This window comes from Atta colombica, unplaced genomic scaffold, assembly GCF_001594045.1.
Source record: "Atta colombica isolate Treedump-2 unplaced genomic scaffold, Acol1.0 scaffold9, whole genome shotgun sequence".
Taxonomy (NCBI): Eukaryota; Metazoa; Arthropoda; class Insecta; order Hymenoptera; family Formicidae; genus Atta; species Atta colombica.
The window spans coordinates 4120841-4147515 of NW_017259583.1; the positions used below are offsets into that span (position 1 = coordinate 4120841).

General features: G+C 36.4%; 1 protein-coding gene across 1 annotated transcript in view; it reads right to left on the reverse strand.

Annotated features, from left to right (window-relative positions):
* Positions 1-26675, reverse strand: part of LOC108693282 — a gene marked incomplete at its 3' end in the record, with an annotated part of 180928 nt that overhangs the window by 41827 nt on the left and 112426 nt on the right. The gene's annotated exons all lie outside the window — the stretch shown is intronic.

Sequence of the window (26675 nt, forward strand, 5' to 3'; positions counted from 1 at the left end):
AATTATATTATATATTGTAGCTCTTTCTCAGTTAAATAAATATATAACAACGACTCGTGAGATTAAATTGATTCGCGATTTTACATAATGAAATACATCGTGTCGCATGCGTTCAATATTCAACGCCTCGCAAAACAGGGTAAAATTAGTCACACAAAGATAATGGCGATGTTGTATGGAGCGTTGTAGACCTGCGCAAGTGCGTAAAACACCGAGAAGATTCGTGGTAAGGTTTGTTACACAAGCTGCGAAAATGAACCGTCCACGAAACAAAAGCAATCTGTCCATACATTATCACATCGTGGTATCTGCAATGAGATCTTTTAAATGGGTTATACCCAGCGTTAACCGGGGGGTACCATGTAATTTTCACGCAATACATTATCTAGTGGTTATATTATCTCCCGTCCTTGCGCCGATAATTCCCACCGTCGCATGCGGTGATGCGCCTCCCGCGATGACTATGGTTCGATGAACGTGATTAAATCTGCTTATCGTAAACATAATTAAATCATATTTACTTATATTATGATTAAACTGCACGTGTTCCCTTCTACAAATTCAATTTTCGGAAAGTAGTACGTTAATTTACGATCCCAAAGCCGCTTACCGTTTGGCAAACCTAATTCGTTAGATTGATATTTTTCTGCAGTAAATGTGCCTTTTAATTTATTAATAGATACAAAAAGCGCGAACTAACACTCGCAGTTTTTAACGTCGGGAAGTATTACTGTGCTAAACGTAACGCGATGCTGCGCTTTAAACAAATCTTATGCGAGTGCTCGTATTTCTGTCAGATCCAACGAGCACGTTCACATGCGAAAACAACACTGTTTTGAACAATCATGCGGAAGTACGCAAATTTATTGTGCAAGGCGGATTACGAACATTGACGGGGTGACCCGGTTTGCGCTACACGCGGCGTCACATACCACTTAAACGTCTATATACACGCATACCGCACACACTTGCCGTTCGGGGGAGAGCTAAAGCCTGTGAGCTTAAACTTAGGTGCCAACCAATCACGGTCGCCGAACTGACATAAAGCCAAGGATTTGAGCTCGAATTAAATTTTAAGCGAGAACGTAGCCCACAGCATCACGCATCGTGACGGGTTATCTGCGCTGATAACACGAGTGGCGCGACATGACGTTGCGAGAGAATAAATGATGTCGAAGAAAACTCCCGTGCAGATCATTCATTAATATTAAACAAGAATATAATATTCGAAAAGAACGATTTTTTGCTGAAGTTTTCAAAATTTCAAAATTTAATTAGACACACACACACACACACACACACACACACACACACACACACACACAGGCAGATCTAAATAATTTTATTGAACCATAAAATAATTATGTAGAAAATTCAAGCACAAGCTGAAAAATTTTAATATTTTAACAAACAGCAAGTGTCCTACATATTTATTTTGATAGTCCAATGAAATTATTTTCAGATCTGTATTTACACACAAAAAAATATCATTTTCACGGCTAAAAAAATTATTCTCGAACTCTGTTTACTTATTCCGTTTACTTATTTTAATAGTTATCTTTAACAAAAAAATATTTTCTTGTAATTTCTAATAATTTTAAAGTATATATACTTATTACAAATTTTAGAAAAAAAAATATCATATCTACAACTGAAAACAAGAATTTATTTTCTCTGGAGGAATATTACAAAATTTTATCGAAAAAATGATCTTTTTCAAATTTATTTTAATTTAATAATCTTGATGGAAGTATTAAATTTATATAGTAGGGTTCAGAATTTTAAATAAATTTGACATTGATGAACTTATAATAGATTACGGATATCTATGAATTTCTGAAATATTTGAAAGTATGTAATATATTTCTCTCTGTATACCTAAATCATTTCCATGTAATAACAAGGATTATATTCTTAAATCTGAAAAATATTAATAATATGAAAATGTGGCAATTGTAGTTTTTTTTATTTCGTTGCGTTATAAATATATAATTTTTGTCTGGAATATAAATGTTTTATAATATATCTCGTACTTTCTCTTTCCTCTCTCTCTCTCTCTCTCTCTCTCTCTCTCTCTCTCTCTCTCTCTCTCTCTCTCTCTTTCTCTCTCGCTCTCTGGCTCTATTTATCTGTAGACTATGTACATCTTTAAAATGAATGTCGAGGATCGCAAAGCAAGTCAGCGTTTATTGTAATGACAATCGATAAAATTCTACGAGGCAACATTAAGCTTAGACTTCCCTCATTGCGATTGGAGCGTGAACTTGCGCGAAGAAATAATGAAGTAACAAAATCCCGAATCTACAACTTGCACGGCGACTTCGTCGCGTCGTTTCCTGTCGGGAAAAGCGGAAACTTTTTCACGGGAGCTTACGACATTACGACGAGAAAGTTTCAACATCTCCGAGGAGTTCTCAGACAGGGAATGTGGATCACGTAGATCAAAGGCATACAATGTAGGATACTCTCGATGTATGGCGGAGAAACACTTTCGGAAATTGATGCGCTTATTCTCTGTGAAAAAGCAAGTTTATTCTGGTTTTTATACCGCAATGATTTCAGTAGTTTATATATTAAAATGCAGACGCAAATATGAATTCCAGAATTTTACTGCTATTTAAAACACTGTAATCTCCAATAATCTAATAAAATTTTAGAATTGTAACACTGTTAAAAATTGAGCATAACAAATTAACAATCCATCTAATGATATACTACTTCGCAATATCACTTTTGTTGCGGTATCATGAAAATATTTAAAAATATATCTATCATAAATTTAATTAAAATTAAACTCACTACGTAATGAAGTGCAATGAAAATCATAAATTATTTCATATCGTGCGATTCTTTTTTGAAAAATTTCTAACACTTGTATTTAATAAAGGAGACGCAAAGGTGATCCAGTAATATTTTAATTATTATGATGCGGGATTTGTTTAGGAGAGGGTAGTAGAGACATGTGCGGTTTTTGTGTAAACGCACCTGAATTCGAAATCACGTACACGTTAAGCTCGCGAGAGCTTAGTGACAAAACAAATTCGCGCTTTCAGTCCTGTATATTATCTGGCGTGTTTGCTAAAACGTGAATTTATTCATGTCCGGACGAGATTAAAAAAGGAGTTTCCCCGCTTTCTTGTTTCCGCCGTAAATTATGCAATTGTGTACCTCGTCGTTTCCGCGTCTGCGAGACGCGGAATTTGTTTCTTTTTTTTTAACGCAGGAAGGAACTATAACTTTTTAAAGCAGGTATAAACGATTACGCGAGCAATACATTTCTGCGCGAGCACGACCGCCATTTATTAAACGCGGCCGGACGAACGGTCGCGTTTCGTATATAATGCTCTCGCGTTTTTCGCTAAAACATAAATTTTCCCGTGTATAGGCTCGCCCCTTCTCATCGAGCAAATAAAAGCCCGCCGAACATAAAGAACGGTCGGTTCTAGCTGGTTCCCACTGGCCGACATTCCCATCCGCATGTAATATAATTTAGGAACGAATATTTTTAGAAGAGAGAGACGGCAAAAAGCATTAACAGGTACACGCGTTTCCACTCATGTACACGTCAAGTGTCAATGTAAATTTATCGTGTAGTTTCCGCAGAATCATTTCTATAGATTTCGTAAGTAAAAGGATCCTAATTTTGATATATTTTCAACATAGTTCTTCAATTCTCGTTTTTTAATTTATAGGAAAAAATATTACATCAATTTTTTTTTTAATTTAATGTCTATTGATTTTATTGATTCTATTCTTGTCTATTGACTATTTTCAGTTTATTTTAAATTTTCCTACTTTTTCTTTCTTTACTTTCAGTTCGCGGACCCGAAAGTAGAGAAGTAATAGTAATATATAGCAGTAGGGAATGCAAATAACGGCGATTACTGCTGCATATGAGATTGGATCGACTAAATGGATTCGCGTAATATGTGGTAAAGGCAAAGTTAAAAAGTCATTCGAGCCATGGCGGTACTAATTTCTCCCGACGCAGAGTCAACAGGAGGAACAGGATGCATGTCCTGCAGTGCAGCATTCGATGCATCGGAAAATACACGGCGACGTGTGGTCTGGGTCGACCGTCTAGGTTGACCGAATGCCTGGCGACCTCGTTCGGCAAGATATCACTGAATCATGAGTGCCAGGCTCGAATCGAATGTCGTTACGCGCGTTCGTGGCGGTATGTGTATGCGGCTCGACTCCACAGGATAAAACAGAATAGCAAAAAAAAAAGTACGAGGAAAAAAAGAGAGAAAGCGAGAGGAAGCAGGGAGAGAGAAACATAGATAGAGATAGAAAGAGAGAGAAGTGGAAGAGAGAAGAGATGTAGGTTTAGTATCACGGTTGCCGTGCGGGCACAATTTGGAAACCCGATATCTCAGCCACGGACGCGGTTGTAACGTCGAAAACCTATTACGTTACAAAGCCGCGTCGTATGCGAAACCGAAATAATTCACGCGCGAGTCGATGCGATGGCCACCAAACCGAATGCGCAGCCCGGCAGACTGTTATGTACCTTCGCGCGACGTTCGCTGGCTATTATTTCGAGTATCATTGATCGATCGATGAAATACCTATCGATATTCCATGGAACGAAAAGTTGCGGTAAATGCGTGGCAATTCTCACGAGAAACTATTGTCTTTATCACATAGAGATCGTGTCCAATCCATCCTCTTGTGCTCGAATAGAGAAAAAGATGGAAAATCTAGATGAAGTTAGTAAGTCTAAATAGAATGAATATATTAATTACATGTAATAAAGATATAAATAATTTCATCAAAGATAAAAGCATCAACGTCAATTAATTTTAAAGCATACATATAAATGATGAATAGATGATTTGCTATTTCTGCATCATTTCATTCAATAAACTTTCATATAGAAGTTATTTCCGATTAACTGATTTTGGAAATCCTCGGGATATATACAGTAAACCAATATTAAATACTATTTATATTTCAATTTGCATATAAAATCTACAGCAGAACTTTTGGTCAAGTATCAAAAATATATTTATTTCTCATCTCTCTTTAAATGTTGTTATTTCTGACAAATGGAACGTCACCCGAGGATTGAGAGATAATTAAAAAATAATTTGTTAAAACACTCCAGCAAATAATGCTGGATAATATTTTTAATAAGAGATTCTTTTATTTTGATAAGCAAATAGCAAAAAAATATCAGCCGAATGTAATACAGAAAGAATTAATATCTCTCTCATATTAATTATTTACTTCACATCTTCAGTCAGAAATATTCTTATCAGTTGTTGTAATCGTATTGTAGCTCTTATAATTCAAGCGAGTGACTGATCTCTTGCATATTTGATCGTACTTCTTCAGAATACTCGTAGAACGGAAACAAAGCGAGCGTAGCATGCGTGCAAAAGAGAACGGGGGAAAGAGGCAGGCTGGAAATCCGAGGATGTTACAACCAGCCGCAGGCATCGATGTAACGTCGAAAACCTATCATGTTACAAAGGCACGGGTGTACACGGAATCGAAATAATTCACATAGTTTTGTTTTGGCGAGCACGCAAATACGCAATACGCCCGATTCGACGTTTCTATGCGACCACGAAAGGAATAGAGATACAGGGGAGGATGAACACGATGGGAAGGGATGGGCGGAAAGAGAAATTTGTTATTCTGAAGCATTCTTTGTAAAAACAAAAATGAGTCGGTAATACTAGTACCAATTTTGAAATGCGAGATGCGGATGCAAATTAGTGCACTGTGCAATGCATTCGGCAAAATTTTCGCAGCAGTAAGTATTTGTGCTACTGCGAAAGTAAGTGATTTAATATGACGAATGTAATATAAGCGAGAGGTCAGTGTAGAATAACATTGAACGAAAAAGTCTGCAATGATAAACAAGTACATTTTCAACGTATTTGCAGTGAAATCGCTCGTTCTTGGTGCGAATATTAAACCATTCTATGTATCGCATTTATGTATCCATGTAAATTCGAAAAAATGCGGATTCTTCTTCGGCGAATTACTGCCGGGCGTTATAAAGTTCACAGAGAAAAAAGAATCTATTAACGAGGTAGAGCCGCGCTCCCGATGGGATCACAATTAAAAAGCTTCCGCTTCCCATCCGACCCGCCGCCCTGTTCGAGGACTAATTTCGCCGCGAGTTTTATTATATCTTTTCTCTCTCTCTCTCTCTCTCTCTCTCTCTCTCTCTCTCTCTCTCTTTTTCTCCATCCTGGTGCAACTCATTACGGACCTTATGCCTACACGCGCACAAATTGCGAAAAAGTTCCGCTCGGAAGAAGCGCGTGGTGGAGTAACGATGTCGGGCATTAGCGAATGGAAACGCTTTTTTTTTGCAGAGAATCGATCTGCCAATTCGTCGTCCCTGTGTTTTTCCCCGTGTCTGGCAGATATTTAACTACCGTTCAAAATTTTCTATTGGATCTCAAACATCAATGTTTAACATGAACGTTATATATTGCCATAGTGTGCAAATAGCTGCGAGAGAAATTCTGGTATTAATCTGAGCGCACATTTTAACAGGAGTCCTTTTTTTTTTATTGTACGCACATGTCAACCCTCTTTAATAAAGCCTGCTATATAATAAACGTGTAATAAAGCCTGCTGTAATAAAGTACACAGGTTTTTCAGCTAATCTCTATTCATATAATTTTTTATGTTCTGCTAGAATCTGTAATTTGACACATGTTTTTCTCTTGCGAAATATATTTTTTACTACTTTGACTGCCAAGCTGATTCAGCATTAATAAATCTAATATATTATCTTAATATTTATTATTATTTACTTTAATGTCTTATTATTTTTTTAACGTTTCAATATATTTATATTGTTTCTTTAATATCTCAAATATTTAATAAAATCATTCATAATCGGGTAAATATAATCATTACTCATAAATGATGAGATCCTTGCGAATTTTACGCGTCACCTAAAAATGGATGACATCGCAATTAATTATCAAATCGATTATTAATCGCGTATATCGGGGATATTTAAAATAGAAAAGTTTCGCTTAGAAAACTAGCGGACAATTACAGTGCACGTTATATGCACGTAACTATATTGATGCATTATTTATTTGGATTCGACCAACAGAGAAGATGCACATAGCGAACACAAGTGCCTCTCGGTATCCTGAGAGACATCCCTAAGGAGCTTTACTCTCATACTGTATTACCGTAAGATTCATGATGCGTTCTATGAACCAGGCCGGTGTAAACGTCGCGAGAGACGGTTAGCCTACGAGAGAGATGGAATATACTGCTTTCTCGAGGGATGATGATGTTCTTCAGATGTGAGAAGCGGAGATACGGGCAGAAATTCAAGATTATCGTCACACAGGTTGCAACGCAACTCCTCGTAGAAAATATTGAAGGGCTCTTTGAAGGCTCTGAAGAATATTCTGCGAAGAATGATTATCAGATCCTTTTAAAAGTTACTTCCTTCCAATATACATGAGAACCTGTTACTCTCGGAAATCGAATTATAATCAACAGTGAGTCATTGTTAATTAGGTATTAAATGACTTTATGATCTTCTTATGAAATACATTTTCTATATCGCTTTCAAGTATCTCTCACAAACGGAACACGTTTGTATGGTCGCAATATCTTGCAGTTTATTTTCCGTAAGAAGCTTCAAGATGTCGGCACGGCATCGACGTAAACACTAACCGTAGATATTAAGATGTATGAAATGGGTTCGCTTAAATAAAGGAATCAGTGTCTCTTGATATAAATTTCTAGCATCCGAATGGCTTTTACGATTCTACAAACGAATAAATATTTTACTCGTGTTTTGTATTTTATAAATACTTAGAAAATAATATAAATTATATCTAATAAATTATAAATAGTTTAGAAAAAAAATTTTTTTAAATAAGGATAAAATTAATTAATAAAATACTAATATAAAAACAAAGAATTATAATATATAATTATAATATATTCGATTGTTATTACGTTCGGATTTATATGTTACGTTGCCTTGACCTGTTGTAATTCATTTATCGTGCGCAACAAGCAAACGAAAACGTCGAACCGGAAGTTCCCGGAAGATCCATTCAGAAACGTAGAGAAAACGTAAAGTTTTTCCACGTTTTTCTTCTTCTCCGATACGATTCCTCAGTTATTTGCTGCTAGAAAAAGGGAAGATACGAAGAAGCGGGACAAGGGGAGTGAAACGTTCGAGACTAATGGAGAAGGTTCGAAAGCAGGAAAATAAGCAGCCAGGATGCTCGCGGCGAGATGCTTTTGCATTGAAATGTCCGAAGCTCCACGTTTTCCTCCTATTTCTGCCTTTTCTTGCGAGAAGCTCGGTAAAATGGACACTGAGAGATACGAAGCGGCGTCTACAAAACGCCTTTCAACGGCGAAAACGTTTCGCGCAAGCGCCTCTATCGTTGCCGATAATTATCGCACCGATTACACGTTTATCGATCTGGATGGCGGATCGATGTTCAAGGGAGAATCAATAAAACGTTTCTCTCTTGAAAAACGACAGTACCTTCTGTCATCGCATATAATCGCTGCGCCGCGTCTCACGTTGACGCGTAAGCTCTTCGTGCGAAGTGTTGCATTATGCAGGAAAAACGTTAAGCAACAAAAAGGAAACGCTCGTATCGCGAGATAAACCGCGACCGGAAAATCGGATATTCCCTTTCCTGTCTCGTTTGCCCAATACGAGAGTTGCGGGATTGACGTTGAAGGATACGAAAGCTTTGATAACGGCTCTGGGAATATCTTCCCGACGCTAAATATTCAAGACGCGTGAACGCCGCACAATCGCGCAGCGTGGAATTAATTTCGAAGCTTCTGAATTTACGTTTGACGTTTCCCGCCGGCTGAAGAAATTCCGCCGGCGGACGAAAAGGGAAACCTTGTAGCGTCTGATAAGCCGTAGATGGAAAATCGCGCGGTACTCCCGCCATCGTCCCCACCGTGTTTTCCTCCCCCGCAAAAAAATTCGCCGGCGGACTGACGTTAACGGATGTAAGAGCTCCGGTGGACGGGCCGCGGCTGTGAAATTGTTGGCCGTTTTGTAGAATTAGCTTCATGGCTTTTACTTCCTGTCAGGATGCGCTTCCTTGTTTTTCTTTGTTTTGCGCGATATTGCGTTGCTGCGAAAACGACTCTGATGTGACGTGATGCGTAGAGATCATTCATTCAAAAATCGTAAATTTATAAAAAAATGAAAATAAAAACGCATATTTTAAACTGATATCTATAAAATATATGACAAAAATATTAATAAAATATTAATAAATCAAATATAGAATTCTTGGCTTAATAATAACGCACAAAATGTCATCATTTAACTGTCTCATTAAAATTGTACTTGTAGAGTATCGGTTTTCTTTAACTGTGTTAAAAAAACATTCTGAACTTTATAAAAATTCTATTAGATGCAGAATTAAGCTGATCAAAATTTTTTGCAGCTCATCACGTTTGAGTTTTCTACAGAAATATTTTAATGCATTAACAAAATTATTTTTAAAATTGTATCTATAGCTAAATTTTTAGATCTTTCAGCTCGTTCTTTTCATATAATCAAACACAAGGGCTTCCAAGATTATGGAGATAAAATGATATTGAATGTTATGTCATTAGAAACAATTTTCCAAATTTTAATAATTAAGTTTATATCAGTCCTGTACCAATTTTGTTAAAAATAAATATGTCAAATATATACATATAAAGCAAATGATACAACATTTCGTCCGCCACTCTGCATTACGTAAATTGATTGTACGAACTTTTACCTCCGTTCAATTCCGAGATGATGCCACACCTAATAAAATTTTCATAACATACAGAATTTCCGTTCACACAGTTAAAAAAAACCGGTATATTCCCCAAGTATAGTTTTAATGAGATAATTAAATCGTACAACATATATCACAGAGCGCCGTCCTATGAATATTTTTCGCTCCTTTCGGAATCACAAGATTTTTCGTAGTTGAACTGATAATGTTAGACATGTAAAATCAGCACAGAGATGATGTGGCAGCTTGTATTGATTATCGAAATATCGTTCTTCGAAACGAGCGAAAGGTTCCATTCTCTCTCGACGCAGTTTCGATCGCGTACGGTCAATATCGAACCCGCGGGACGTCGTGTTACGTACTTTTCATGCCAATACGCGCAGTAAAGAAAAAGAGAAGAGAAAAAAAATCGGGCGCAAATGACAATGCGAGAAGAACGAGTGGTATTCGAACAAGCGAGCGAGCGAGCAGATATTTTCCCCGCGCTCGCCGCGGGCTGTTGATTTAGCCAGTCTATTTTCCCTCCTCTCGGTCGTACGTCGATTCCATCTTTCTCGCTCGGATTCTTTCCTTCTGTCCTTCTTCTTTTTGCAAACCCGATTTTCGCCTCGGGCGATTCTGTTTCAGGTAATACACACGCGTTTTCCTCCCTCTATCCCACGCATTGCGTTGTCGCCTGGAGCGTCCACGTGCATGCGTGTGCAGAGAGAATATGTGTTATGCATTTCGTTGCATTGAACAATTGTCCGTCCGTCCCGCGGCTAATAATCCTTTTCAGTTCAATTATTTCATTAACCATGTCTTCGCCTCAAAGTAGCCTGCCTAGCCGTCCCCTTCTCTGCGTTCGACAGCTTCTCTGTTAGACGCGGGATTATTATCGCCGACAAGGAGGCAATTTTTCACTTCCACGCTTAATCAATGACGAATCCGTTTCGAAGACAGATCGCCTTTCGGCTACGAGCCAGATCGGTTCGGTTAGAACCGCTTTATCAATGCACGAAGCAAATTTGCCGGAACTTTCCACGGTGAAATTAAAAAGTGAGAAAACGCGGGTAAACGAGAAGTTTGCATTTAATTTGTCTAATGAGTTGCGTCGATAAAAGATCTTTCATGCGCAGGTGAGAACGATAGCTTTTCTCGGAATAATGAAACGACGGGAGAATCGAGCACGTACATTTGCAATACTCGAATGTATATTTTATTTTTTAGTTGCACGAGATTGGCGCGTAGGGAATTTGAGAAGAACTGGTTTTAATGGACTGTACGAATTTTATATATTATGAAAAAATGAAAATGAAAAACAATACGGTATGCTTTTCAGTTTTCCCCGGCGATTTTCAGCTTTTCGTGATTATCATCTGCAAAAGTAGAATAATCCTTCCCACGCATGTATAAAAAGATACATACGATGCGTACAACTTAATGTTTAACCGTGTAAAAATTAAAGCCTAGAATTTCAGAATTCGTAGAGCATCCGGAATAGAGATATGTGAACCTATGATATATAACATAACATAGTCAGCTCAGCACAAAAATCGTCATGAATTCGTAACTGTTTGGTGGTTTCTGACCTAATCGAAAGTCAACTTGTGTGCCTATTACATTTACGTTGATTCTTATATATATTTATGACTATGTCGGAAACAATTATAATAATTTTGCCTTTGTGCCTCATTCACCTAAAGATACTTATAAATAAGAGATTGACCACCGTTTACAATTTTTAATTGATCCGCCATGTTCAGGATAGTGTTAGTTTAGAATAGAGTAAGATGCATAAAATAGAGGCTATAATATATTTGATGCTACAAATACATTTTTGATTAATGAATAATAAAATTCTTTCTTCTCATTGATTAAGCAAAAGTTTCGAAATATTTATGGATCGAATCGAAATAATAATAATAAAAATAAAAATAATCATACCTAGCTTTATTGACGTGCAAAGTATAAAATTATAAACGTGAAACGCAGATGTACATTAGAATTGCACTTCAAAAAGTAAGACATCAGCAATAACGTTATTTAGCCTAGATTTTATTATAATTAAGTAATGGGTAGCATAAAATAAATAATTGAGAAATTACAATTACGAATAATAACACAGTCATAATGACATATACATAATAATGACATAGTAGAAATTTCTCACATACAGAGTAATTATTAAATGCGATGCATGGATATTTCATTTTAGCCGTGTTCAATATATGCTGCCAATATTGAAAATCTATAATGAAAACGTAAACTATAAATGTTTAATATTGACAATATATATATCGAAATACGACCATTATTTCATTTTATCTTATATGTACTGTCTTAAATATCGTAGACAATGGTCAATCTTTTATTTGAGATTCTCTACATTCCTCGTACCACCTTTCTATTAGCAATTGCGCGAATCAAACGAACGCGCCTCGTTCATTTTCTCCGAAGACAATATTTATTCGCGCTAATTGAATGCGTCATCAATATTTACCCTGGCGCGCGCATTAGGTAACGCATATATATATATATATATATATATCCGTATATCCAACAATCGTATCCCACCCCGCCACGCCACGCGAAAGTGTATTAAACAGCTCGCACTGATCGCGCGTGTATCGATAATACGCCGTCGCTTACAATTGCCGCATTATTTAACGCTTTCGTTCGGCCGTTTAATGCAATTTCAGGAGCGTATGCGTGGTCACGATCGGCCAGAACCCGCCCGTCTGCCGGATCCGATCAACGCGCACGCACGTGCACACGCAGCGCGATGCGGCGCGGGGCAGCGGAGGGAGGGTGGGAGGGAGGGAGGGGAGGGAGTGCAGTATGCATGAAGCCCGGGTGCACGCAGCAACCCTAGAGGCAGCCTCTCCGGGGTCGAGACGCATTGTTGGTTTTCCCCACTGATGTTTGCACTGTCCTGTAGTATTGTTACGCGGTGCGCACTCTCGCCACCCACGCCGCTCCGTCCCATGGGAGCGACGCACAAGGCGAGGGCATCTCATATTAGCCGCTTAATTGTCTCTATTTGTCGAAGCTCACCGCTTGACGATTCATCCTACTGGGGAGAGAGTGGCCACCGTACTACTGACCGTTTCTCGAAGAGAACACCGAGGGTGTATATCGTGATTAAATGTCGGAGAAGAATGAAACGGTACAATTGTCGATTTGCGAAATCTTCGGCGAAATCTTTTCGTCACTGACTGTTGATATCATCCATTGAATAAATTTATTTGAACCGATCATTTAAAGAAAGAAAATTAATTAAAGATTCTTTTTTAGGAAAAATATATTTTCGATAGTGATAAAAAAGTAACTAAATAAATTAATGAAATTAAATAAATTAACGAAATTTATATAATGTCATTACTTTTGATAAAATAAGAGAAAACGTAACAATAAAATAGAGTAAAATCTTTTCTGCATTCAAATGATTAAAAAGATATAATTAAAAGATAAAAATATATATCAAATATTTTTAAAACAAAGCTCTTTGTTAAATAAATAATTCAAACTGAAAAGGACATTTTTATATTAAAAAAACATTCATAATTATTAATGTAAGATACAAATGTACGACTAATTTTTATTTATATTTTATTTCAATAAGATGTAAATTTTTCCATTAACGTTCTATTTTGATAAACCAGTTTTTTCTTAAATTAGTATGTCAAATGATATTTAACCTCGGTTTAAAAACAGACGAGAATAATTACAATGGCAAGAAAGTGATTCCAAATATCAAGAAATATGTTAGCGAAAGCAAGCGCGCTCCTACATTCCGTAACGAAGATATTATCACGGCGGTAAAAAAGAATTCCGAACAAACATCCTTTTCACATTGTACCGTTATCTTTGTTTTTCATATTGTTTTATTTTGTTTTTCATATTGTACGAGTTGAATAGTTATTTTTTTCAACAGTTGAATTGCACTTTGTAAATATTTCAGTCTTTGCGCGTTCACGGTGAGATTTATTTTACATTTGTGTTACGATGTATAGTCGTCTATTCCTAAAAAATTAAAGTGCCGTAACCTCATGCCATGATATGAACAAAGCAGGAAATTAAAGAGAGACTCAGTAGTTAAAATTACATATAGAAACATGTGCCACTTGAAAGAAAAGAAGATGAATAATTTAGAGCTCTTGTTTAGCGTAATGTGAAATTACAGACTTTTTTGTTTTTTGTTAAATGAATAATTTAAATCGAAGAGCTATGTATCAGATAAAAAAAGAACACTCAATAGTCATTAAATATGATTAATATCATGATTCTAATCACATGATCAATTTCTATTAACGTTTTATATGCAGTGTAAAACCGGTTTCTTTTTTTTTTTTAAATTAATAGGAATTTTCAATAGAGAGTACAGATACTTTTATATCAAGATTTTCTTTATGTATTATTTAATAACCAAGATATGATAATAAATATCATAAAATCACTATATATGTATATTGAAATTACGATAATATCTGTTACGAGGGAAAGGATAAAATAAGCCAGCAGACTCATCTCGTTCGGATGAGAGTATAACTTCGTTATAGCGTTTCTTGTTTCTGCTTTTATAAATACTGGCCGACCATAGCGGCGCCGTCGCGAAATCTTCTTTAATCTCATGGACGAGACTATTTACGTCGAAAACAACGGATAATTCGATTAATTCTTACTGTCGGCGATAGATCTGATTAAAATGCAGCTTTGAGGTAGCACGACGACAGGCTCGATGTGACCTTTAGGTATATTTAATCGAACCGGAATGATCTCGGTATTAAATCCTTGGGCAGACGTCAGAATACCAATTTACGTTCTAATCACGTTTGTTTCGGTGACACAAAGGGACAGACGGAATAGGACGTCAAGTCAAACGACCGAATGTTGCGTATATTGCTTTAAGAGTGCTTTCTTCAAGAATCCCTTTGGTCTCTCACGAGCACGTCAAGGCGCCAACACGCCGATAAATTTACGAAACACGCTACGGCGAGGTAAATTAAATACAGTTAAGGACCTTAGCTTTGAAGCCGTGCGAATTCTTCCGTGAGAAGTCGCACGCGAGGTTCTTAACCCTCGTTATGATTCATGTACGATATTACATGATTATTTTAATATAAAGTTTTTATAGAGTCTCGTTTTTCTTTTTTAGTTAATCGAAAATTGCATAAAAAATATATATATTATGTGAAATATATCGACTTTGTTTCGCTTCGATTAGTTATCTCTTTCAAAGGTTTTATTCCGAGGCTCTTGCTCGATTGTGTTAAATGAGTCGCGACTCTCCTATCTCCGCTGACTTTACGTATGCGTGTGCATTTCAGCGTGTTGCCCTACTTTCAAGCCAAGCAGAGAGAGAACTTTCAACTAGAATTGATACAAAAAAAAAGACAGATTTAATCACGAAGATCCACTCGTTCTTTATGTATGAAACATAATACGATATTGGATCAGAACGCTTTATAGTGCAAATTTGTCTAAAACCGGGCAGTCAGCCAACGGTCACTATATGCTTGAAATTTTAACTTTAATCCAACGAATATAAATTGCGAGAGATTCAAATGGCGACTGGAATAAAATTCCCGAGTTTATAAAATATATATAAACGTTCGAATAACAAAAAAGAGAGAAACTTTTTAAGAAAAATTTAATTCAAAATTAATCGAAGAGTTGTGTTATTAAAATCAAAATGGAAATAAATCATTATAAGAATTGTAAAGAATTAATAAACTATTAAACTTTCCTGGACAAAATCTCGCTGTTATATAGTATCGAAAGCCATTAGGTAATCTCGAACTTTCTACACAATTGAACCACATCACGTACCGTCAAATTTAATTACAAATTACACGATATCACGTGCAAACTATAGCGAGGACGTCACGCTACCCGGATCATCTTAATGACTTTAAATTAGTGCGTTAATTACGAGATGGAAGTTGAGAGCACCATACAATTATATAGGGCTGTTTCGGCAGCTCACTGCAAAAAAGTCAGCGTGTAAGTTGACAACGGCGTTATTTACACCGCGCCGAGACCTAATTTACGATAATTCGCTCACGTATACAGTCGCTGAGAGCAGCCGAATTACATTCTAATTATGTAGAGTACCGCGACGCATACCTGACGAAAGTTTCATCAAAGAAACAGCGAACGACATTCCTGCAATAAACCCTGATTAGATTCCAAACTGCATTACGTGAATTACGCAGGCTACGCAGACTACGCAGACTCGCGTGCACCTACGTTACTGGCTGCATACATATTCCTATGCTTGAATATCAAATCAGGCGTGGTCTATAGTCGTTCGGTCTCTCCTTCATTCATTAATTTGCATCTTGCGTTACACCGCGCTACATAGCGACGATCTATTAATGATTACCGGCTCATGCAAATGCGGTACTCGGAGGAATACGTGAAGGCGTCCGGAAAGTTATAGCAGCAAGTCGCATTCATTATTAACACGCACTTGATACTCCTGTTAATCCGATGGCGTAGTAGACTACCGGCACTAATGCGATAATACCAATCGGAGATTTATGTAACTCGCGAGAATTCCCATGGAGAATTTCTGCGGAGAAATCTTTTTACATCCCAGACGCCCGGAACTCTTCCTACGCCGAAGCGCAATACCGTCTGTCCGCTACTGGTTAAAAACTTTTAATGATTTCCCGAAGATTTGTCAGCGTATCGTGACGGCCTGAGGTGCTCGCGGAGATGGATCGCTCGGGTGAAAAATAATTAGCGTTATAACTCAGAAGGGAAAATCGAGAGAACGGGAGTTGGCGGCTGGATGTGCGAGCGGATGGGAGGGTGCGGCTGGTTTGTATCGGCGTTACATGTGATGGATTACAGCGATCAATGAAAGGTTGATCAGTCGGCTGATTGATTAGATAAGTTTCGGCGGTGTAACCGAACGAACCGCCACGTGAGTTCCCGACACTTCAGCCGATCTTTCGTCTATTTTTCTCCACAAGTTCTCTCTCTCTTTCCCTTCCTCCTGCCTCCCTCCCCCCCCCCTTCCCTCTCTCTCTCTCCTTCTCTTTCTCTTTCTATCTCTATTTCTATCTATCTATCTCTATCTTTCCCTCAGCGTAACTCTTTTATTTATTCATGTCAACCATACCACCCACGACACGCGCTACCAGATCAGCCATTTTCGCGGGTCAAAACGAGCAGCAGAAGTCAAGAGTCACGAGGGAGAAGAAATTAAGGTCGCGACCAAGAGTTGAAATTTTTAGTAGCGTCAATTCTTTCCCGCCGTCTCTTTTTCGTCCGTACAAATGGAATTTGGAAATTGCGTGAGTCCTCACCGTGGCATTTGGAAGAGAAATAGAGAATGATCACCAACATTGCTCCATTTTCTGGTCTGCATTTCTTCCATCATTCAGTTTCTCAAATTTTATAAATCCTCATATTTAACTTTCATTAAATTTCAAATTGTTGTTTTTATAACGATTTAGAGATATAAAGACGAACGAATTGGAGAATAGATATTTTTACAGAGAAGTGTTACACTATAACACCATAGAAGACATATATTATTTTAGATTAATATTATATGTTTTTGATATTTTTGATAAAGAAGAGTGGAATATTTGAGAATATCTAACGAAAAAGTTAAATAAAGCTGACAATTATTTATCAATTATAGAAGTCTTTATTCAAAAATTTTTTTGACTTTAACCTATATTAACATTTATATAATTATCAATATAAATTATAATTTTAAACAATAAGAAGTTATGTCTTTTAGCATTGCTCTCGTAACAAGTAATTCCGAATGGCATTTTGTTTTGTTTAAAATTATAATTTATATTGACATACGAATGTTAATTGTTACAGTTTTAAACCAAATAATTGGAGTATACGTTTTGAATAAAGATTTCTATTGCTTAATAAATAATCATCAACTTTATTAAATATTAACCTTAAATGTTTGCAGTTCTTTCACTCTTCCATGTATTCATTATGCAACCGATATATAAAGTAATAAAATTTAAACAAAATCACAAAAAAACATTCTCAGTTGCTCGAAATCATCCATCTTTGCACTTTTGATTGTTGTATCGAAAGCTGAAATACATTCGGCAACGGTAGCGATTTACAGATCGTTGCTTCCAAATGTTATTCGCTTTCCGAGCATTCCCGGAATTTTGCAGAATATCCGTGCGTTACCTCGAGTTGAGTATCAGTAGCGCGTAGATGTTGCGCCGTTATTCGATGCAGTTGGGTGCCGGCCGAACCTGGGAAAATACGCTGCGTCGTCCCTTCGAGCTCGAGGTCATTGATTCTGAACAATTTTCACCTCGCCACGGTCTCTCAAGTCGGGCGAAAATTTACGCGGGGGTTCACCCCGACGAGACCGACAACCGACATCAAGTCGGAATGTTTCCACCTCGCATTCTCTGCAGACGGCGTTTCCACGGGTCAAAAATGAAGGGGGAAAAAAAAGAAAGAAAGAAGACCGCACGGCGAAACAAGAACGAGCAAGAAATTAAGATCGCAAACCGTGACTGGAACTTTCAGCGTCAGCCGTCCGTGATTCTTCTCTTCGTTCTGCTCGCGAAAAGCGCGGCAAACCCGGAAACCCCGAGACGCAGCGGTGAACAATGAGTTCCGTCTTTCATTCATGCGAAACCGCCTATGGCAGATTTTGGGATTTAATCCTAAAATAACGAGACTCAAGCTAGATGCAGAAGAAGCTGAATGCTGAGCACTTTCTGAAAACTTTCTCGTGTTAATTATTTTCTCACTGACTGAAAATGTAGAATGTTAATATTTAAAGAAAAGATCAAAGGCAACAAAGCAATTCTATATCTTGCTACGGTCGCAACGGCTATACTTTCGTAATAAGCATTCTTATCGTGCCGCAGCATCCCTTTCTTTAGAAAAGGGAAAGAAGCGATTCGACGCGGTAATGCATCGGCGCGATCTTGAAGTCCTCTCGCGCCCTCGGGTCCCGTAAATCCTGAACGCAATTAGTAAAGTGACGCGCCAACGTCGCCCATCCGAGTAAACTTGAAACTTCGTCCGTTTACCTGCATCCGTCTTGAAAGTTTCAAAATGCACAGCCAAACACAGCCGAATGGCTGGCGGTTTGGAGGACGACGAACCTCGCACTCTCTTCTGTCGCGAGCGTTCACAAAGGAGGGAACGTTAGCGAGAAGTGCAAGAGGAAGAAGAAGCTATTTACTGCGAGCGTCGCACGGCGCAAGAAACCATCGAGTTATAGACAATCGCGAGTAAGACGGGATAAGAAGACCCCGCCCCGGGTAGAAACGATAGTTGGACAGAGAAAATGGAAAACTACAGAAAGCTGTGAAGAAGAGAAAGATATCCCGCTGGATATCTTCATCCGCTCATTCTTCTCCTTCACCGTATTTTCTTCACTCCTTTTCCGCTCTCTGTCCTATTTCTCGCGTAGTATCTTATGCTGCATGACCTAAGAGGTAATTCCTTTTCGTTCTACATTCGCAAATGGAATATTGGGTGCTCGTTTGCCCGATACTTCGATCGTCGATACGTTCTACTTCAGCGCTTCCGCTTCATTCACTTAAGTCTCTCTATTCCACAACAAATATATCACCGACCGAATTTTCTAAATTTTTCGCCTGATATATGTAATATGACCAGACGTTCCGCTTTCGGTGGGACTTTTTCTCGGTTTTAAAATGATTGTTTCGCTAGTCAAAACATATCAAGATACAAAAACAATTTTATTAAAGCTAATTTAAAAATTTAGATACAGACCGATATTCATAGATGATTCTTATATTTGAGTTTTAAGTATAGTCAAGATACAGATTAAGTACAATCATAAATCAATCAAGAGGTTGTATTAGTTTAAAACATTACTTAAGATGATTTTGAAATAAAAATAGAATAACGAACCATAAAACCGCTTAAAGAGCTTAAAATAATTGACTATCAAAATAATTATGTAAGAAATTCAAGCAAGATAAGCACTGCTGCAAAAAATTTTGAGATTCTAGCAGTATGAGTGTCTTGCATAATTTATTTTGCATGATGATCTAACAAAATTATTTTCAAATTTAATCTTGACTTACAATAGTAATCCTTAAGCTGTACAAAGTTAACCAATCACATTGTGACGAGAGTAATCGATTATGATTGATCAATTTCTTACATTAAATTAGTACCTCATTAGTACCTAATAAAATTAGATGTGAAATATTTATAAAATTAGATGTGAAATTATTCGTTGAGTTTTAATCAATTTTACTAATCTACATATATTTTTATATTTGTCCAAGATTTCAAGCAAAATATAGGGGATTTTTAGCCTATAAATCTAGTTTTGAACATTTTGATATTTGTAACCCAACATAAATCGTCCCGCTTTGGTTCTAAAAATAGTTATATTGGATCTACATCATAGATGTAGCCAAGATCAATGTGTCCTCGTTGTATGATTTTCGACATTCAAAACTAATGCACAGTTATTTAGGTTTTCACTAATCCACGGTTCTATTATCACAAAATCGATCCGCGATCTAATTGCGCCAGTTTATTCGCTACGTCGCTTGCGGAAGTTCACAATTCCTGCATAGTGACGTAGATACGAACTACCCTCTCCAATTCGAATCCAATCAGCGAATACTCCGTTGAGACGACCGCGTCGAAGGACTATGTGACGTGGAAACACTGCTATATACTGCGGTGCGATATTATTCATATGCCGGCGACGCGTTTGGCTCGTCACTCCGGACGCAGAGGCAATATAACTTTTTTCCCAACCCCTCCACTTTGACTGGCTTGTGCCTGTTCGAATACTCGTCTGTCCCTCTTTTTTTTTACTCTCCGTTACAGCCACGCGCGACCGGAAATGACGCCGGTAGATACCTAGAATCGTGTGGATGCTTTCTCTTTCGACTGCGGCTTCCAGTTGGTTACGAATATATGTTAAATCTTTTTTTATTATATTGTGAACGCAATATTTTTTAAATTTCTGCATATTTATTATTTGTTTGTAAATTTATACACTGAGAGAAAAGTGATGTTTGTGACTATAATTGAATTATAAAATTATTATGATTAAGAATATTACTAGTAGCATCAAAATTAAAGATCTGATTTAATTTGGGGGAATGTTATTATTTCAGTTGATTGTGTTGCAAGTCCGAAAATAATTAGTGTGCGGTCATACATCTAAAATAAATTTATAAAATACATATAGATAATATTATTCCAACATCTAACTTTGATTTTTATAAGCGTTTCTCTTATTTTGTTAGTTATGATGTTTTCATATAAAATATCCTGATTCTCAACAAGAATATCATTTTTATAATCAACAATAATGAATATATTTACTGATGACTAATAAATTTATATTTATAATTTTATCAAAAAATGTATAGTTGACACCAAAAATAATTATAAATTATAGTTTTTATATCATAATTATAGCAATTATTTTTTTCTCTCAACGTATGTAAGAAAAGAAATGCAAATTACAAGAATACGATTCAGTACGGCTTACGAATAATTGACTTGTTACAACAAGTTTAGCTCCGTTTAATTAGCTCGTCATTACGCCAATTAGAACGGAGTACAAACGTGCAGTACACACGATCTAATCATTGCGAGATCGTTAAGGCCTACATTGACGGAGCCGCATCCTGCATAACTGAATGATCCATTTTACCTAGTCTAGTAGACGATACCGCCACAACGTCGACGCCAAAGTGCGATTAAATGTAACGTAATATTACTACCTTATCACCACAACGTCTCGTTAATAACTCCCTTCGCGAGATAATCATGTGATACATCGTACTAAAAAGATCAAACTATAGATGAAGAGGAAATCCCAATCGCAGTAATTTCAATAGAGAGATACCAATTATAGCTTCAATCCGAATCAATTCAGATTATGATCATCATTAATTGTGAAATTATAATAGTAATTCTCGACATATGTAATTTATGACGAACTTACCATCGTTTAATCGAAGTTTTTAGTTTCCAGCGAGGTTAATAATTAGCTTAGATACAGATTTCGGGTTCGAACTATTTAGTATCGAACAACGTATAATGATAAATTAATAAATTCCCGTTAATACGGACTTCACGCGCGGGAACAGTGGCAATTCAATTATCTTATGCTTACCCATGTAGTTTATATGTATCCTATGTAACCCACATCTTCCGCGCCATTCCACCATTTTCCAATTATCCCGCAATAATGAGATCTAATACTCCATTATTACAACGTGCTGGCTACTTTATCGCTTAAGGAGGATTAATGACGACGTCCGCGACTACTAATTTTATTATCGCGGGCTAACGAATGTACCCATTTTGTATCCAGCATCATATGAAGAGGGAATTAATCATATAATCGCCAGGCATTCTAGCGAGCACTTGTAATAATAATTTCGCAATAACTTTTCCGGGGTATAAAATATCTGTTTGATTAATCGGCGCTTGCAGTTGCATAGATCTACAACGTAACAGAAATGAGTCAGTTATTACGATGGTTTTCTCTGAAACTACTTTTTAGGTACTTTAGTAACTGCTATTCGATATAATTCAACATCGCATCACAAGCAGCAATTTAAACTGATGCAATTTATTTTCCTGAAAGTTTTCAACTTTTCTTTTTTCCTTAAAAAAAAAAAATTAAAAAATGTACTGTTTCTTCTATAATTCATTCGTCCTTATCTCTGTGTCAATATATGTCAATGTATAATGTAGATAATTATATTTTAATGGAAGTCAACTCGTAAATAAAATAATTTAATTCTATATTATTCTTGCCTTTCATCCATGTGGCGCAACGATACTGCTGTCGCAAGATGAGTTTAATTGTCTGCAATACAAAATTAAACTGCAAGCCCTCTACGCTTTTTAAATCGACAAACAGTTATCGCAGGGCGCAAACTGCAATCGCTTGTCATTATTTTGGATTATCGGTTACCGTTAATTGACGGTCGAACGCAATGTATCGTACAGTCTGTTCCCGATCGAAACTATTATCGGGTCAACGAATATCACGACGATGCCTGTCACGGTGAGAAATAACACGATCGGTCGAATCGAACAAAAGAATTAACGGGAAAACCGTAGGATAGTATCACGCTTCATAAATATCTCCGTAAATCAATTAATTGACATGTTATGTATATTGGACTCGCGTTGTAAAATGTTTGCCGGAATATCAATTGTTCATTATGAAGCACAATGATTAATCAAATATGTATAACAACCATATCATCGCAATTATATTTTAATGAATAAACAAATAAATAAATTTCTTTTGTTGCCCTCGGATAGAAATTTTCTCCTGATACCTTTCAGCTAGATGCTCGTAGGATTACGTAGCACTAGATTAGTTGTCTTAAGATAAACAAGTTATTGCTAGTTTGGTAACATCCACGTTACGAACAACAAACAAACTATGATGCTTGCACCCATACCTATTATCCATTAATGTAGAATACAGAACAGCATAATTAGATGCGCATTAAGCAAACAATTTAGCTCTTGCGCTCGTACAAATTGGCGCATCGTGATCTGCATTGAATAAATAACGTTATGGCTATCCAAGCGTGAAGCGTAAAAATTTTATCTTTTTTTAATATTACGTTTTGTTTTTACAGCTCTTTTCTTCAGTACTGAATTCGATATCAACGAATATCATGCGAAAATAAAACAAATTATAACGTAAATTTTTTCTTACAAAATTTTGATAACACCGGTTGAACAATTTATTTAAATTTTTTTATATTTCGCTCTCGATAATTTTTATTCCTAATTTCTGTTTTCCCTCATATCTTCTTATTAGAAATTTTATCTTCATCTCTTTTTGCATTACACGTCCTCCAACCGCAGCGGAGCAGCAAGAGGAACGTGCTGATTGGGAGGCTAATCACGCGCTACTCTCCATTACATTAATTAAAACTTAGCTCTCAACTCTGCTCGGCTTCTACGTCATCTGCCGCGCCATTCGCGTTGTCCTTTCCTTCCTCTCATCATGCTCGCGTTTCCGATGTTCCCGCGATCACTTTGTCTTCGCCCAGTCTACCTACTCACGTATGCCATCGCTTCTGTATTGCATTTCCTAAGAAAATTATGGTTGCCTCCAACAATATGGATATGAATAAATGATAAACTTGTTCTTCATCGAAATTACTTAAATTGATTCAACCCTTCATTTACTACCTTTTTGTTAAAACAAAATTCTCTTCATTAATTGTGTTTTTACAAAATCAATAATTAATTATAAAAATCATTTCTCCAAAAACTATTTTTTGTCTAAAAAAATTAAATTCAAAACTAAATATCACCGCGTTACTCATACAAGAATTCTGCAATTTTTTAAATCAAAAATTTTAAAACAATTTCTCAAAAATAAATATTGTAAGTGGAAAGAATCTAGTACGTACAAATAAAGATACTGCTATTAACATTGTTCACTTTATGTTCTCTATTTGTTATTCTAGTTTTGCCTTCAGGAGTTGTTCCCAAAGGATTGCACTTTCAAATAGGTACCAAATGGAGAATTACTCTCAATTCAACGTTCACCTTGGATTTCCCGGTGTCCCATAGAGTTTTACTGTCGAGAATTGTTCCCAGATTGAGAAATTTCGAAACTTTAATTTTAAAGTATTGGGTTGTCCGGAAAGTTCGTGCCGACTAACCTATATAATTTAATAAATGTATAAATGTACTAAAATTTAAATCTTCTGCGTTTCAATTTTCCTTCAAAATCGGCACGAACTTTCCGGACAACGCAATACCTATTTAAAATGTAATGTGTATTTAAAATTTTCGAACAAATATTTATCCACAAGTATCTCTACAATTCTAAATAAAGAAAATATTGATAAATTTATTTTATATTAATTTTGTATTATTATATATTAATTTTGTAATAATTAATTTTGTATTAGTAAGTTATGAATTGTGTTAATTATAACCTATATAACTGTTTGTAATCGGGGTATTCAGTAACAAAGATCGCGAATTCGTGAAATTATTCCGCGAATTAGAATCTCACACAAAAGATTTGCTTGCAGTTGGCAAAACCGCTTAGCCCATTCGACGTAATCCCTACTCGACCCAATTCGACCGTCGCATCGGCGAGTGTTGTAGAAGAAAAAAGAAAGTAGAACGGACGGCAAATAAATAACGTTCCACCACGGATAATGGTATATTTATTGAATGTACAATTATACATCCTATATTGATGAAAGGGAATGAATTGTTCTTGCGATTCTATCGCGAATAGTCTCGCTTTATTTTTCTTTGTTCGTACATTCATCCTCCCGAGAGAATCAATAACGACCGCGAAAAACAACTTCTCTGCCCGTTAATGTTACGATTATAGCTGCACGTTAATCAAGTTGAACGATCGGCACAAACGCTCACGTGACTATACGATCAGGGTTGCCCCAGAAAATAAATTTTTAAATTCCCTGACTTTTCCAGATAAAAATGGAAAACTTTCCAATATAAAATAAAATTTTAACACATTTAAAATCAAGAATTAGAAAGCTAGCTTATATTATTAAAAACAATACAAAAAGGCTTAGTAGCATACTAAAATTTTGGAAATTCAACCTAACAAAAAATAAATTAGTATTGGAAAAAAGAGTACAGTTACGAAAAAGAGCGATCAAATAAAAATACTGAATAAAATTTAAATTTTAATTATTTTATTAAAATCATTAAAAATGTGCAAGTTTTGAACATATTTCATTATAAACGTCAGATATAATATTAAAAAATTATAACAATTATCTGGAATAGGAGCAGTTTAAGGAAAGTGTGAACAAATTTCAAAATTCCAGATTTTTTTATATTTTTTCCTGATTTTTCCCGGTTTTCCTGGTCTGTGGCAACTCTAACGATATTCAAGGTCGATCGCAGGACGACGACCAGTGATAATAATGTCTATAGAACGTGATTACGTATCTTTCGGATTAATTAGAGAATTATCCTGACTTAGCTCAACTAAAAGTTTAATTCTAAGCTATGAACACTGCCGCATAGCACTACATATATATCGCGAATATTATCCGGACGAAATGGACTACAATTTTAATGTCTTCGACGAGGATACATATATGCATAGTTTGGATGGTAGCTGAGGGCGTGGAATGACTGCCGCAATAGCAAAATTGGAAAAAGTGCCGATCAAACAAAATTAATTGGTTTCCCCGCGTCGAACTGCAACAAAGCAACACTCGTTTCGAGCGAGAACGAGCCGATCCGAGGTCCTTCTCAGCCACGAATTATTTCGGAACTTTACTATATTCGGCCGATATCGCTTTTGTAATTCTATCGCGGGATAAAAGATCGTGTTTGACTAGAAACTACCGCGCGAAAGTATACAGACGGACGGCGCACGATCTATTCTGCCGAAATATAACATGTGGACCGACGTGCGACGTGCGGATTTTGCGGAAACCGTGTTGGAAATGGAAATATAGGGAAAACTCTGGTTACACAATCAAGCCAGCGAGAAATGTGTTCTTTTCTATAACGTGATCGAACCTCGGAAACTCGTTTCAATTATTTTCCCATGGTGTCGATTCACAGGGAAACATGATGGTACAATAATCTCGTTACACTATTGAAAAATTCTACCGAAAATATTGAATAATCTGCTTCATTAATTTTATGTAAACATAAAAGAAAGATTATTTGTTTTTTTCTTAACCTTTCATAGATATATTGAGTCTTTTTCGACCCAGGCGAAATTTCACTCTCAAATTTCTTGGCACGAATTTCAATTTTTATTAAATAAAGGTTTTAATATTTAAATTAAATCATTATTTGGCAATGTAGCAAAGATGTTGAAAAATAATCCTGATTTTTTTCTACACTTTCTGAAAGCCTAAAACACAGTAAAAAAATTTTGGACTGGACCAAAAAGATTTAGAGTGCCTATGAAGT